Below are 11,172 nucleotides of genomic sequence, written 5' to 3'. Positions count from 1 at the left end.
TTCTGGGCATGGATACACTCCCCTTCTCGGCATGTAGTCACTCCCCGCTGCTTTAATCACCCCCCTTTGCAGAAATGAAGACGCCCTGAAATTTCTGAGCATAGTAACGCCCCCCTCCCTTTGTCACGCCCCCTCCCTCACTATTGTGATTTTAACCAGGCCCCCAGGTGCCATAATCACGCCCGTCCCTGAAATTTTCAGGCATGTTGCCGCCCAGAGCCCCGCCCAGAGCTCCTCTTCTCTCCACCCTGCATCTTCAGCTGTTGCTTGGCCGTGATTGGTCAGTTTGCGGCACGTGACTCCGTAGCCTCGCCCATCCCTACTATCTACGACATGCCGACAATTTTCAGAACACCTGCTCTGTGTGAGAAAGCTAAATCCCAGTGCACAGAAGGACCAGGTCCTTTAGCCGACTGGGATTTAGCCACAACCGTTTCATTTTACGCTTCCGAGTTCCGACGATTGGAAGATAACCGGAAGTGACGTCATATCTCCGCGATGTTAGTTCAGGGCTGCTGCGCGTGCGCTTTTGCGATGAGTGTCTGTATTATCAAAGTGAGTGCACCGGAGCCAAGCGGGAAACATCAGCTGTTATCGGAGAGCGAGGAGGACGGTGCTGCACCATTGCGTAGAGGTTCTGTGCATTGTGTAGGAATATACGGGGCAGTGTAGTGTAGATGTGGGTATATTATACAGGAATATACGGGGTAGTGTAGTGTAGATGTGGGTATATTATACAGGAATATACGGGGCAGTGTAGTATAGATGTGTATATTATACAGGAATATACGGGGTAGTGTAGTGTAGATGTGTATATTATACAGGAATATACGGGGCAGTGTAGTGTAGATGTGTATATTATACAGGAATATACGGGGCAGTGTAGTATAGATGTGTATATTATACAGGAATATACGGGGTAGTGTAGTGTAGATGTGTATATTATACAGGAATGTATGGGGCAGTGTAGTGTAGATGTGTATATTATACAGGAATATACGGGGCAGTGTAGTATAGATGTGTATATTATACAGGAATATACGGGGCAGTGTAGTGTAGATGTGTATATTATACAGGAATATACGGGGCAGTGTAGTATAGATGTGTATATTATACAGGAATATACGGGGCAGTGTAGTGTAGATGTGTATATTATACAGGAATATACGGGGCAGTGTAGTGTAGATGTGTATATTATACAGGAATATACGGGGCAGTGTAGTATAGATGTGTATATTATACAGGAATGTACGGGGTAGTGTAGTGTAGATGTGTATATTATACAGGAATATACGGGGCAGTGTAGTATAGATGTGTATATTATACAGGAATATACGGGGTAGTGTAGTGTAGATGTGTATATTATACAGGAATATACGGGGCAGTGTAGTGTAGATGTGTATATTATACAGGAATATACGGGGCAGTGTAGTATAGATGTGTATATTATACAGGAATGTACGGGGTAGTGTAGTGTAGATGTGTATATTATACAGGAATGTATGGGGCAGTGTAGTGTAGATGTGTATATTATACAGGAATATACGGGGCAGTGTAGTATAGATGTGTATATTATACAGGAATATACGGGGCAGTGTAGTGTAGATGTGTATATTATACAGGAATATACGGGGCAGTGTAGTATAGATGTGTATATTATACAGGAATATACGGGGCAGTGTAGTATAGATGTGGGTATATTATACAGGAATGTACGGGGCAGTGTAGTATAGATGTGTATATTATACAGGAATGTACGGGGTAGTGTAGTGTAGATGTGTATATTATACAGGAATGTACGGGACAGTGTAGTGTAGATGTGTATTATACAGGAATATACGGGGCAGTGTAGTATAGATGTGTATATTATACAGGAATGTACGGGGTAGTGTAGTGTAGATGTGTATATTATACAGGAATATACGGGGCAGTGTAGTATAAATGTGTATATTATACAGGAATATACGGGGCAGTGTAGTATAGATGTGTATATTATACAGGAATATACGGGGCAGTGTAGTGTAGATGTGTATATTATACAGGAATATACGGGGCAGTGTAGTATAGATGTGTATATTATACAGGAATATACGGGGCAGTGTAGTATAGATGTGGGTATATTATACAGGAATGTACGGGGCAGTGTAGTATAGATGTGTATATTATACAGGAATGTACGGGGTAGTGTAGTGTAGATGTGTATATTATACAGGAATGTACGGGACAGTGTAGTGTAGATGTGTATTATACAGGAATATACGGGGCAGTGTAGTATAGATGTGGGTATATTATACAGGAATGTACGGGGCAGTGTAGTATAGATGTGTATATTATACAGGAATGTACGGGGTAGTGTAGTGTAGATGTGTATATTATACAGGAATGTACGGGACAGTGTAGTGTAGATGTGTATTATACAGGAATATACGGGGCAGTGTAGTATAGATGTGTATATTATACAGGAATATACGGGACAGTGTAGTGTAGATGTGTATATTATACAGGAATGTACGGGCCAGTGTAGTATAGATGTGTATATTATACAGGAATATACGGGGCAGTGTAGTGTAGATGTGTATATTATACAGGAATGTACGGGGCAGTGTAGTGTAGATGTGTATATTATACAGGAATATACGGGGCAGTGTAGTATAGATGTGTATATTATACAGGAATATACGGGGCAGTGTAGTATAGATGTGTATATTATACAGGAATATACGGGACAGTGTAGTATAGATGTGTATATTATACAGGAATATACGGGGCAGTGTAGTATAGATGTGTATATTATACAGGAATGTACGGGACAGTGTAGTGTAGATGTGTATATTATACAGGAATATACGGGACAGTGTAGTATAGATGTGTATATTATACAGGAATATACGGGACAGTGTAGTGTAGATGTGTATATTATACAGGAATGTACGGGGCAGTGTAGTGTAGATGTGTATATTATACAGGAATATACGGGGCAGTGTAGTATAGATGTGTATATTATACAGGAATATACGGGGCAGTGTAGTATAGATGTGTATATTATACAGGAATATACGGGACAGTGTAGTATAGATGTGTATATTATACAGGAATATACGGGGCAGTGTAGTATAGATGTGTATATTATACAGGAATGTACGGGACAGTGTAGTGTAGATGTGTATATTATACAGGAATATACGGGACAGTGTAGTATAGATGTGTATATTATACAGGAATATACGGGGCAGTGTAGTGTAGATGTGTATATTATACAGGAATATACGGGGCAGTGTAGTATAGATGTGTATATTATACAGGAATATACGGGACAGTGTAGTATAGATGTGTATATTATACAGGAATATACGGGGCAGTGTAGTGTAGATGTGTATATTATACAGGAATGTACGGGGCAGTGTAGTGTAGATGTGTATATTATACAGGAATATACGGGGCAGTGTAGTATAGATGTGTATATTATACAGGAATATACGGGGCAGTGTAGTATAGATGTGTATATTATACAGGAATATACGGGGCAGTGTAGTATAGATGTGTATATTATACAGGAATATACGGGGCAGTGTAGTGTAGATGTGTATATTATACAGGAATATACGGGGCAGTGTAGTATAGATGTGTATATTATACAGGAATATACGGGGCAGTGTAGTGTAGATGTGTATATTATACAGGAATATACGGGGCAGTGTAGTATAGATGTGTATATTATACAGGAATATACGGGGCAGTGTAGTATAGATGTGTATATTATACAGGAATATACGGGGCAGTGTAGTGTAGATGTGTATATTATACAGGAATGTACGGGGCAGTGTAGTATAGATGTGTATATTATACAGGAATATACGGGGCAGTGTAGTATAGATGTGTATATTATACAGGAATATACGGGACAGTGTAGTATAGATGTGTATATTATACAGGAATATACGGGGCAGTGTAGTGTAGATGTGTATATTATACAGGAATATACGGGGCAGTGTAGTGTAGATGTGTATATTATACAGGAATGTACGGGGCAGTGTAGTGTAGATGTGTATATTATACAGGAATATACGGGACAGTGTAGTATAGATGTGTATATTATACAGGAATATACGGGGCAGTGTAGTATAGATGTGTATATTATACAGGAATATACGGGACAGTGTAGTATAGATGTGTATATTATACAGGAATATACGGGGCAGTGTAGTGTAGATGTGTATATTATACAGGAATATACGGGGCAGTGTAGTGTAGATGTGTATATTATACAGGAATGTACGGGGCAGTGTAGTGTAGATGTGTATATTATACAGGAATATATGGGGCAGTGTAGTATAGATGTGTATATTATACAGGAATATACGGGGCAGTGTAGTATAGATGTGTATATTATACAGGAATATACGGGGCAGTGTAGTATAGATGTGTATATTATACAGGAATATACGGGGCAGTGTAGTGTAGATGTGTATATTATACAGGAATGTACGGGGCAGTGTAGTATAGATGTGTATATTATACAGGAATGTACGGGGCAGTGTAGTATAGATGTGTATATTATACAGGAATATACGGGACAGTGTAGTATAGATGTGTATATTATACAGGAATATACGGGGCAGTGTAGTATAGATGTGTATATTATACAGGAATATACGGGACAGTGTAGTATAGATGTGTATATTATACAGGAATATACGGGGCAGTGTAGTGTAGATGTGTATATTATACAGGAATATACGGGACAGTGTAGTGTAGATGTGGGTATATTATACAGGAATATACGGGGCAGTGTAGTGTAGATGTGTATATTATACAGGAATATTCGGGACAGTGTAGTATAGATGTTTATATTATACAGGAATATACGGGACAGTGTAGTATAGATGTGTATATTATACAGGAATATACGGGGCAGTGTAGTGTAGATGTGTATATTATACAGGAATATACGGGGCAGTGTAGTGTAGATGTGTATATTATACAGGAATATACGGGGCAGTGTAGTGTAGATGTGTATATTATACAGGAATGTACGGGGCAGTGTAGTGTAGATGTGTATATTATACAGGAATATACGGGGCAGTGTAGTATAGATGTGTATATTATACAGGAATATACGGGGCAGTGTAGTATAGATGTGTATATTATACAGGAATATACGGGGCAGTGTAGTGTAGATGTGTATATTATACAGGAATATACGGGGCAGTGTAGTGTAGATGTGTATATTATACAGGAATATACGGGACAGTGTAGTATAGATGTGTATATTATACAGGAATATACGGGGCAGTGTAGTGTAGATGTGTATATTATACAGGAATATACGGGGCAGTGTAGTGTAGATGTGTATATTATACAGGAATGTACGGGGCAGTGTAGTGTAGATGTGTATATTATACAGGAATATACGGGGCAGTGTAGTATAGATGTGTATATTATACAGGAATATACGGGGCAGTGTAGTATAGATGTGTATATTATACAGGAATATACGGGGCAGTGTAGTATAGATGTGTATATTATACAGGAATATACGGGGCAGTGTAGTGTAGATGTGTATATTATACAGGAATATACGGGGCAGTGTAGTATAGATGTGTATATTATACAGGAATATACGGGGCAGTGTAGTGTAGATGTGTATATTATACAGGAATATACGGGGCAGTGTAGTATAGATGTGTATATTATACAGGAATATACGGGGCAGTGTAGTATAGATGTGTATATTATACAGGAATATACGGGGCAGTGTAGTGTAGATGTGTATATTATACAGGAATGTACGGGGCAGTGTAGTATAGATGTGTATATTATACAGGAATATACGGGGCAGTGTAGTATAGATGTGTATATTATACAGGAATATACGGGACAGTGTAGTATAGATGTGTATATTATACAGGAATATACGGGGCAGTGTAGTGTAGATGTGTATATTATACAGGAATATACGGGGCAGTGTAGTGTAGATGTGTATATTATACAGGAATGTACGGGGCAGTGTAGTGTAGATGTGTATATTATACAGGAATATACGGGACAGTGTAGTATAGATGTGTATATTATACAGGAATATACGGGGCAGTGTAGTATAGATGTGTATATTATACAGGAATATACGGGACAGTGTAGTATAGATGTGTATATTATACAGGAATATACGGGGCAGTGTAGTGTAGATGTGTATATTATACAGGAATATACGGGGCAGTGTAGTGTAGATGTGTATATTATACAGGAATGTACGGGGCAGTGTAGTGTAGATGTGTATATTATACAGGAATATACGGGGCAGTGTAGTATAGATGTGTATATTATACAGGAATATACGGGGCAGTGTAGTATAGATGTGTATATTATACAGGAATATACGGGGCAGTGTAGTATAGATGTGTATATTATACAGGAATATACGGGGCAGTGTAGTGTAGATGTGTATATTATACAGGAATGTACGGGGCAGTGTAGTATAGATGTGTATATTATACAGGAATGTACGGGGCAGTGTAGTATAGATGTGTATATTATACAGGAATATACGGGGCAGTGTAGTATAGATGTGTATATTATACAGGAATATACGGGGCAGTGTAGTGTAGATGTGTATATTATACAGGAATGTACGGGGCAGTGTAGTATAAATGTGTATATTATACAGGAATATACGGGGCAGTGTAGTGTAGATGTGTGTATATTATACAGGAATATACGGGACAGTGTAGTATAGATGTGTATATTATACAGGAATATACGGGACAGTGTAGTATAGATGTGTATATTATACAGGAATATACGGGGCAGTGTAGTATAGATGTGTATATTATACAGGAATATACGGGGCAGTGTAGTGTAGATGTGTATATTATACAGGAATATACGGGGCAGTGTAGTATAGATGTGTATATTATACAGGAATATACGGGGCAGTGTAGTGTAGATGTGTATATTATACAGGAATGTACGGGGCAGTGTAGTGTAGATGTGTATATTATACAGGAATATACGGGGCAGTGTAGTGTAGATGTGTATATTATACAGGAATATACGGGACAGTGTAGTGTAGATGTGGGTATATTATACAGGAATATACGGGGCAGTGTAGTGTAGATGTGTATATTATACAGGAATATACGGGACAGTGTAGTATAGATGTTTATATTATACAGGAATATACGGGACAGTGTAGTATAGATGTGTATATTATACAGGAATATACGGGGCAGTGTAGTGTAGATGTGTATATTATACAGGAATATACGGGGCAGTGTAGTGTAGATGTGTATATTATACAGGAATATACGGGGCAGTGTAGTGTAGATGTGTATATTATACAGGAATGTACGGGGCAGTGTAGTGTAGATGTGTATATTATACAGGAATATACGGGGCAGTGTAGTATAGATGTGTATATTATACAGGAATATACGGGGCAGTGTAGTATAGATGTGTATATTATACAGGAATATACGGGGCAGTGTAGTGTAGATGTGTATATTATACAGGAATATACGGGGCAGTGTAGTGTAGATGTGTATATTATACAGGAATATACGGGACAGTGTAGTATAGATGTGTATATTATACAGGAATATACGGGGCAGTGTAGTGTAGATGTGTATATTATACAGGAATATACGGGGCAGTGTAGTGTAGATGTGTATATTATACAGGAATGTACGGGGCAGTGTAGTGTAGATGTGTATATTATACAGGAATATACGGGGCAGTGTAGTATAGATGTGTATATTATACAGGAATATACGGGGCAGTGTAGTATAGATGTGTATATTATACAGGAATATACGGGGCAGTGTAGTATAGATGTGTATATTATACAGGAATATACGGGGCAGTGTAGTGTAGATGTGTATATTATACAGGAATATACGGGGCAGTGTAGTATAGATGTGTATATTATACAGGAATATACGGGGCAGTGTAGTGTAGATGTGTATATTATACAGGAATATACGGGGCAGTGTAGTATAGATGTGTATATTATACAGGAATATACGGGGCAGTGTAGTATAGATGTGTATATTATACAGGAATATACGGGGCAGTGTAGTGTAGATGTGTATATTATACAGGAATGTACGGGGCAGTGTAGTATAGATGTGTATATTATACAGGAATATACGGGGCAGTGTAGTATAGATGTGTATATTATACAGGAATATACGGGACAGTGTAGTATAGATGTGTATATTATACAGGAATATACGGGGCAGTGTAGTGTAGATGTGTATATTATACAGGAATATACGGGGCAGTGTAGTGTAGATGTGTATATTATACAGGAATGTACGGGGCAGTGTAGTGTAGATGTGTATATTATACAGGAATATACGGGACAGTGTAGTATAGATGTGTATATTATACAGGAATATACGGGGCAGTGTAGTATAGATGTGTATATTATACAGGAATATACGGGACAGTGTAGTATAGATGTGTATATTATACAGGAATATACGGGGCAGTGTAGTGTAGATGTGTATATTATACAGGAATATACGGGGCAGTGTAGTGTAGATGTGTATATTATACAGGAATGTACGGGGCAGTGTAGTGTAGATGTGTATATTATACAGGAATATACGGGGCAGTGTAGTATAGATGTGTATATTATACAGGAATATACGGGGCAGTGTAGTATAGATGTGTATATTATACAGGAATATACGGGGCAGTGTAGTATAGATGTGTATATTATACAGGAATATACGGGGCAGTGTAGTGTAGATGTGTATATTATACAGGAATGTACGGGGCAGTGTAGTATAGATGTGTATATTATACAGGAATGTACGGGGCAGTGTAGTATAGATGTGTATATTATACAGGAATATACGGGGCAGTGTAGTATAGATGTGTATATTATACAGGAATATACGGGGCAGTGTAGTGTAGATGTGTATATTATACAGGAATGTACGGGGCAGTGTAGTATAAATGTGTATATTATACAGGAATATACGGGGCAGTGTAGTGTAGATGTGTGTATATTATACAGGAATATACGGGACAGTGTAGTATAGATGTGTATATTATACAGGAATATACGGGACAGTGTAGTATAGATGTGTATATTATACAGGAATATACGGGGCAGTGTAGTATAGATGTGTATATTATACAGGAATATACGGGGCAGTGTAGTGTAGATGTGTATATTATACAGGAATATACGGGGCAGTGTAGTATAGATGTGTATATTATACAGGAATATACGGGGCAGTGTAGTGTAGATGTGTATATTATACAGGAATGTACGGGGCAGTGTAGTGTAGATGTGTATATTATACAGGAATATACGAGGCAGTGTAGTATAGATGTGTATATTATACAGGAATATACGGGGCAGTGTAGTGTAGATGTGTATATTATACAGGAATGTACGGGGCAGTGTAGTGTAGATGTGTATATTATACAGGAATGTACGGGGCAGTGTAGTGTAGATGTGTATATTATACAGGAATGTACGGGGCAGTGTAGTATAGATGTGTATATTATACAGGAATATACGGGGCAGTGTAGTATAGATGTGGGTATATTATACAGGAATATACGGGGCAGTGTAGTGTAGATGTGTATATTATACAGGAATATACGGGACAGTGTAGTGTAGATGTGTATATTATACAGGAATATACGGGGCAGTGTAGTGTAGATGTGTATATTATACAGGAATGTACGGGGTAGTGTAGTGTAGATGTGTATATTATACAGGAATATACGGGGCAGTGTAGTATAGATGTGTATATTATACAGGAATATACGGGGCAGTGTAGTGTAGATGTGTATATTATACAGGAATGTACGGGGTAGTGTAGTATAGATGTGTATATTATACAGGAATATACGGGGCAGTGTAGTGTAGATGTGGGTATATTATACAGGAATGTACGGGGCAGTGTAGTATAGATGTGTATATTATACAGGAATATACGGGGCAGTGTAGTATAGATGTGTATATTATACAGGAATATACGGGGCAGTGTAGTGTAGATGTGGGTATATTATACAGGAATGTACGGGGCAGTGTAGTGTAGATGTGTATATTATACAGGAATGTACGGGGTAGTGTAGTATAGATGTGTATATTATACAGGAATATACGGGGCAGTGTAGTATAGATGTGTATATTATACAGGAATGTACGGGGCAGTGTATTGTAGATGTGTATATTATACAGGAATGTACGGGGCAGTGTAGTGTAGATGTGTATATTATACAGGAATATACGGGGCAGTGTAGTATAGATGTGTATATTATACAGGAATGTACGGGGTAGTGTAGTATAGATGTGTATATTATACAGGAATGTACGGGGTAGTGTAGTATAGATGTGTATATTATACAGGAATATACGGGGCAGTGTAGTGTAGATGTGTATATTATACAGGAATATACGGGGCAGTGTAGTGTAGATGTGTATATTATACAGGAATATACGGGGCAGTGTAGTGTAGATGTGGGTATATTATACAGGAATATACGGGGCAGTGTAGTGTAGATGTGTATATTATACAGGAATATACGGGGCAGTGTAGTGTAGATGTGTATATTATACAGGAATGTACGGGACAGTGTAGTATAGATGTGTATATTATACAGGAATATACGGGGCAGTGTAGTATAGATGTGTATATTATACAGGAATATACGGGGCGGCAGTGTAGTGTAGATGTGTATATTATACAGGAATATACGGGGCAGTGTAGTATAGATGTGTATATTATACAGGAATATACGGGGCAGTGTAGTATAGATGTGTATATTATACAGGAATATACGGGGCAGTGTAGTATAGATGTGTATATTATACAGGAATATACGGGGCAGTGTAGTATAGATGTGTATATTATACAGGAATGTATGGGACAGTGTAGTGTAGATGTGTATATTATACAGGAATATACGGGGCAGTGTAGTGTAGATGTGTATATTATACAGGAATATACGGGGCAGTGTAGTGTAGATGTGTATATTATACAGGAATATACGGGGCAGTGTAGATGTGTATATTATACAGGAATATACGGGGCAGTGTAGTATAGATGTGTATATTATACAGGAATATACGGGGCAGTGTAGTATAGATGTGTATATTATACAGGAATATACGAGGCAGTGTAGTATAGATGTGTATATTATACAGGA

At 37.9% G+C, this 11,172-nt stretch overlaps 1 protein-coding gene across 9 annotated transcripts in view; it reads left to right on the top strand.

Moving 5' to 3' along the window:
* The first annotated feature begins 468 nt into the window (after positions 1-468).
* GON4L (gon-4 like) overlaps positions 469-11,172 on the top strand; it is a 66,248-nt gene continuing 55,544 nt past the window's right edge. For 3 of the 9 annotated variants that reach the window (XM_077256574.1, XM_077256566.1, XM_077256559.1), the window contains exon 1: positions 540-555. The gene's annotated coding sequence lies outside the window, so the exon portion shown is untranslated. Of the gene's footprint in view, positions 635-11,172 lie in introns of all 9 variants that reach the window. The other 6 variants (XM_077256627.1, XM_077256619.1, XM_077256592.1 and 3 more) reach the window with 4 other exon arrangements.

The sequence above is a fragment of the Ranitomeya variabilis genome, chromosome 1, assembly GCF_051348905.1.
Source record: "Ranitomeya variabilis isolate aRanVar5 chromosome 1, aRanVar5.hap1, whole genome shotgun sequence".
Classification (NCBI taxonomy): Eukaryota; Metazoa; Chordata; class Amphibia; order Anura; family Dendrobatidae; genus Ranitomeya; species Ranitomeya variabilis.
The sequence above is the reverse complement of the archived record's forward strand: the minus strand, read 5'-3'. Positions and strand labels throughout refer to the sequence as shown.